Source organism: Protomyctophum bolini (assembly GCF_963924005.1).
Source record: "Protomyctophum bolini genome assembly, chromosome: 11".
Lineage (NCBI taxonomy): Eukaryota > Metazoa > Chordata > Actinopteri > Myctophiformes > Myctophidae > Protomyctophum > Protomyctophum bolini.
This window is the reverse complement of record NC_137872.1, coordinates 29,057,494-29,063,691: the sequence shown is the minus strand read 5'-3', so window position 1 is coordinate 29,063,691 and position 6,198 is coordinate 29,057,494.

Here is a 6,198-nt window from a genome sequence, read left to right as displayed (position 1 = left end):
CAACGGCCCAACCCTGGTATGTTCTATCTAAAGCTCTAATCAGCAAAGGCTGAGCTGGCCCACGCAGCATATGTAACAACCGAGTGCCATCTACTGGATGGTATATAGAACTGCAGCCCTTTTTTCTTTTATTGTTTTGAATTGATTTGGATGGCTGGTGCAAGGAGAAGTCACCACGCTAAATATCATAACTGAAGTTGTGGACATTGAAGTGATGCACATCTGCGTCGGAGAGGAACAGGTACTGTCAGACCGTTACGCAACTTTTGGGAAATCGAATCCCTTGGAATCCACATGAAAGAAATGCATTCTGTCAGAATGCATTTCTTTCATGTGCATTCTAAGGGATTCGAGAAGGAAGACATGGAAGTGTATCCCAAGCCGTGCATAATATCCACGGATATCTCAAGCCGTGCATATCCAACCTAACAACGCCACTACATATTTAGGGCAGTGTTTAGCACATAGAGTATTAAAAGGTTTAGCAGCACAGAGGGAGGAGGAGGCTTGCTGTAGTGTAGGGTGTAGGGTGTAGGCTGTAAGTGTAAAGTGCAAACCACAGTGCCTTGCCATAACAGGAACAAGACACCAGGTGGCGCATATGTGCTTCTTGGCTCAACATTGCAATGTTGGAGCCAGGCAGCAGCACAGAGAAGCGTCTGGCTGCAGCTTGAGGCAGCACAGGCTAGCACAGGGCAAAGAGGAAATGAGAGGTGGAGCTTAAAGCACTGATACGTCTTTCCCATGATATTTGTCTAATTTAGACACAGTTGAATAGAACAGTTGTTCAGCTCAACAGTACCTGGTTAGTGTTCGTTTCTATGTTATATAACCAGGTGCGGAGGTCTTTGAGTGAGGAGTTGAGTGACGCATTGACTGATAAGCCTCGCTATGTGACCCTCAACAAAATGATCAGGACACCTGCTGTGACAGAACAAAGCCTCTCTGTGATCTGATTAATGAAGTATTTCACCTTTTAGCATGATTTCTGTCTGTCCCTCAAATCCCTGAGGTATTCATCAGCTTATTGTTGACTGCGTGCCGTACGTGCACCTGGATTCCTGGAAGGCAGGGGGAATTAGGTTAGCAAAGTGAAATGTGTTTTTTTTTTCCAGCTATGGATCACAACACAAGAATGATAAATTAGATTTGCGTGTCTCACTATATAACTCTATGGTCTAACTGTTTCTCTTCCACAAAGTTAGCTTGTCCATTTCAAGACTTTCCATCCATGGTTCTTTCAGTTGGTCCATAATACCTCTGGGCCTCTTGTGTCTGTAGGGGGTCTGAGGGAGTCTGTGTGAGGGGCCTTGATATAACAGGGAGCTCTGTTGTCAACCAACCGTCCACTGGGACATGGACACAGATGTCCAACAAGAAAGCATAGAGTTGCAAGACTTCCTACACATTTTTGTTTGTGTAACACATTTGTGCAAATGTGTAACTTGCTCTTCTTCTGCCAGGGGTAAGTAGCCTTGAATGTATTCACCCACATTAAAACAAAATGCACAGCGTATATTAATAACAAGCTAAGTTGGGAATAACATCTAGATCAAACAAAACAATCAGCATCCTCAGAAGCCATTAAACAATCATACACTAGGCATGACAATTAAATGAATTAGAGTGACATGATAACATTATGACCCATAGTTGGGACTGGGAGATTAAAAAACATTTCCGCACCCTGGAATTAAATCTCCCTCGTTAACTGGCGATGTTTTGACATATTATTTTGGTCTTGTCAGTGTGCCAACAATGCAGAATAGTTTTTCTAGTAGGCCTACAGTACTGTGTGACAGACTGCATGTGGAGTACCCAGTTGCCTGGCTACTGAAGACTTCATTATCTGGGCATATGACACTCTCAAATGGCAATTTGTCTTTGCTGTATACTACAATTCTCATGGGAGTAGACAGATCCAGTGGCCGAGTGGTGTAAAGTAACTAAGTATATTTACTCAAGTACTTCACATAAGTACAATGTTTAGGTACTTTTACTTTACTGGAGTATTTCCAATTACATCTACTCCACTACAGGAAAATATTGTACTTTTACTCCACTACAATTATTTGAAAACCTTATTTACTACTTGATTATTATTGCAAAACATACACTAACCACTTCAGCCCTATATACATTTCGGCCATTTGAAAATAGCCGATCTATCTAGGCTAGTTGTAGATCAGCTATTTTCAAAAGATATTTAGCTATTTTATACATTTGAAAACGTGTGAAATGGGACATTCTGCATAATGAGTAGTACTTTCTACTTTTAGTACTTTAAGTGCATTTTGATACCAATACTTTTGTACTTTTACTCAAGTACATTTTGAATTCTGGACTTATACTTGTAACAGTGTACTTCTACAATGTAGTATTGTTACTTTTACTCAAGTAAATACATATTCTTCCACCACTGGACAGATCATTTGAAGCATTGTTTTATCTTGTATTCCTTTGACTGGGTGTTGCTTGTGGAAGTCACAGTGTTTGCCCTTTTGATATCTTTGAATGCTACACATCATGTGCCACACTGCCACTTCAAACTTTAATCTTATTTAACCCCAGTTGATCCAGCAGAGTGGCAGAGTAGAGGACTGTGGTGACCCTGAGCAGCTCGCAGGAGTCTGTGTCGTTCTTCTGTGTGAGCATTGAAAATCTAATAACAGCCATTATGACGGATTTGAAAGATTTGAAAGAGATCTATTTTTGTGCCACTGGAAGAGAATGAAAGAGAGGGTGTGTGTGTGTGTGTGTGTGTGTGTGTGTGTGTGTGTGTGTGTGTGTGTGTGTGTGCGTGTGTGCGTGCGCTGCTGGTCACCCAGCGGTTTTACAGCTGTCTGTACTCGGACATACATACATACATGCACGCACGCACGCACGCACGCACGCACGCACGCACACACACACACACACACACACACACACACACGGTTCTTTTTCACCAGAAGAAAAATACTTTGTTACTCCACTGAGCCCTCCACCGATATTGCCAAGATAAAACATAATAGACAATGTTTTTCCTTCTGGTGAAAAAAAAAATCCCTTTCTGGCCTAAATGTGCATTGTATACGTGTGGTGGGGGGCTTCAGAGTGCATCCACTAAGGAAAGTAGGCTTTCTAATAACAGGCTGGTCTGCATTTCATGCGAGCGCAGGAAGAGAAGAGTAACATACTGTAGCTCTAATAAAGGCATTAGAGCTATGGACCAGAGCTAAGTGCAGCCCAGCTTCAGGGTGCAGACAGCACTAGTCTATGAGGCAGCATTGAAGTGCAACACTATACGGACTAGCTTTGTTTCTCTTTGGGTTTTTCATAATGGCAAAGTTTCAGCAACAGATCACCAAATGACACAGTCTTCAGTTCTCACGTACACGTTCTCAAGTACAAAAGTGCTACAATTATCTCCATCTCCCCAAAGACAGGAAAAGGAAGGTAATCATGACAGCTGTATTAGATTTCCAGATCACTACTGGTTATCCTGTTTGCTTATGCTCTGCATACCTTCCTTGCACTTTCCTGTTTAGGAAGTCCTTTACTATTCCCATGTCCATCTCCATTTTGTTTTCTCTTCATTAGTTTCTCTTAGCTGTGGCATTTCTCAATTCTCTTCCCAGTATCCAATATTCATGAAATCGTTGTGTTGTGCAGCTGTAAGGGCTAATTTAGTAGTTTAATTATAATACTATTCTATGGGTAAGAATGTGCTGCTGCCACATTAAATACAGTTGATTCATTTCCTCATAATGTGTATTGTGTAAGTCCAACCAAATGCTATGTGATATGTAACCACACTTGCCTGAATCCAAATAGCATGACTAAGGCCCGACCAAACCACACCAATGATTCGCCATGCAACTCCTTGCAAGTTGCAACCAAACGGTTGCGAGTAGTTGTATGTAGTTGCATGAACCCATTATCTCCAATGGCAACTTTGCAAGGAGTTGCATTGGCGTGGTTTGGGCCTTAAAGGTACCACAACATGAAATTCAACTCTTCCAATGTCTTTTTTTTGCGCTCCCCCATGTGTTTTCAATTCCCACAATCCCCGAATTCAGCCTTTTCATAATATAGCGCTTTATGGAAATTGCTCTCAGGAACAGCTCAACTGATTTGGTCATATGCGTAATGTCCTCCGTATCGCCCTACTTTGTATAATTCCTTCAGTCTTCAGTATCAAATTTGCATTTCCGCTTTGTTTACAATTTCTGCCATTGTTGATTTTCCAAGCTGGCATGTAATGGAAACAAGCCTGGGTTTATCTAGCATCAGTATTAGAATGACTCAAAGATTAAATAATTTGCATATCAGCGCCCCCAAACACACCAGGACATTGTGGTACTGCAGCTAAAACTACTTTAGAAGCCAAACAGAATGGCATTAACTAAAACTACTTTAGAAGTATCTAATATATATAGATATCAAATTCTCAGAGCCGAGGAACAAGACTAATATCCACGCAGTGATATTAGTAATGCTACACGATGCTACTGCTATATACCAAGGCTGTTATATTTCAGATCATTTGGGGGGAAGCATCAATGAATTGCCAGCTCCCTGGAGAAGTAACGTTACTGTGGACTGTGGAGGCGTTGCGTATCATGGAGGTAAGCTCTAAAGCCCAGCAATGAAGACTCATTCTGAATAAATATTCCATTTGCTCTGCCTAGTGGGATAAACAGTGTAGTCTAATGTGTTTGTGGCTCCTGTAGACAGTATAGCACCCCCACACACGCACATGCCCTGTGACCTGTTCTGCACACATAACTCCCTTCAGCCGCCCACCACCACTGCTACTGTATCTCCTTCATACCGACTCAAAGCTCCACTCTGTGCACAGGCCAAATCCAATGCTCTCCAAATCCCTTGGCCATGTGAGTGAAGTAGCAGCCATGAAAATAGCACATGGACTGCTCTTCTTTCGCAATCTCCCCCTTTTCGTCATCCAGTCTGCGCGTGCTCTTCCTCTCTTAGTTTCTGACACCATTTCTCTGTCACTCTTTCCTAATCTGTCCTATTTTGCCACAATTCATGCTCGCAGCATTGTTTTGTCTCTGCCGCAGTGTCTTGTTTAAATGACCTCTCAGCAACCTCTTCATAGCTGGATAAACAACCAATTTATTAGGTTGTTACTTTACCTGATCCCACACCCACGTCATTTAATTTCAAGACATGTCTACACACTCCCCACCAACACAGACACACACTGACACACTTGTCTTGTGTACTGTAGGTCTCCTTTTACATGGGCTGGTATTCCTAGCCTGCCCCAGCCAGTGTGATTTCTGGCCTAGAGGGGAGGGTGCCGACGAGTACAAGGTGGTGGATGCTATTGGTTCACTGATCTTGGAGCAACATGCCTCTGCATTGTTATTGGTTAGTGAAAGTATTGCTTAATGAAATACAAGTTGACCCCCACTTCCTATGCCAGATAGTTTCCAATGGGTTTCCCCAGGCTTTTCATTTTTGAGGCGAATGCGAACGGAAATAAAAGTCTGGGTACCGAGGCTATAGCATTCCCTATCACTTCAATATGATTATATTGCCTAACATAAATTGTAGGATCTTCTTCTTTTTGATAAATCCTTAGGATCAGAAACAACATAATTTCCATTGGAAAAAGTGTGGAAAACATAATAAGCACCAGTACTGTATCGCCTTTTCCTCCCTGTCATTTTGACAAGAAGGGATACGTGTGGAATCTAAGCATACATTCCAGGGAGTTCACTCATGGCCATGAAACCAAGTATCTTCATTCCAGTAAGATCATTCGGCTGTGTGCGTGTCACACATTTCAATTGGTTCTCAGTTAGGAGAAGGACTTTTTGCATAAAGGACATCATGAACATGTCACTGCGACCTATAGTGGAGTCTCATTGGAACTCATTAGGTCCATTAGTACACACTGTCTCATAGCAAATGCACAGCCTTATCAGCGCAGTGAGCTGCATGTCAACACTCAACAGCACAGCCTTAATCCACTTAATCCCAAACACATTCCCCAATTTACACGACACAACTCTCTTCTTCTCTATCCCTCACACTCGATGTCCTGTCCCTCCCTCCATCTCTCTCCATCTATCTCTCTCCCCATCTCTCTCTCTCTCCGTCTCTCTCTCCATCTCTCTCTCTCCCACTCTGCGCTCTCAGCACAAATCTCTCATTCACAAATAGAGGCCAAAAGAGGCTCAGCTG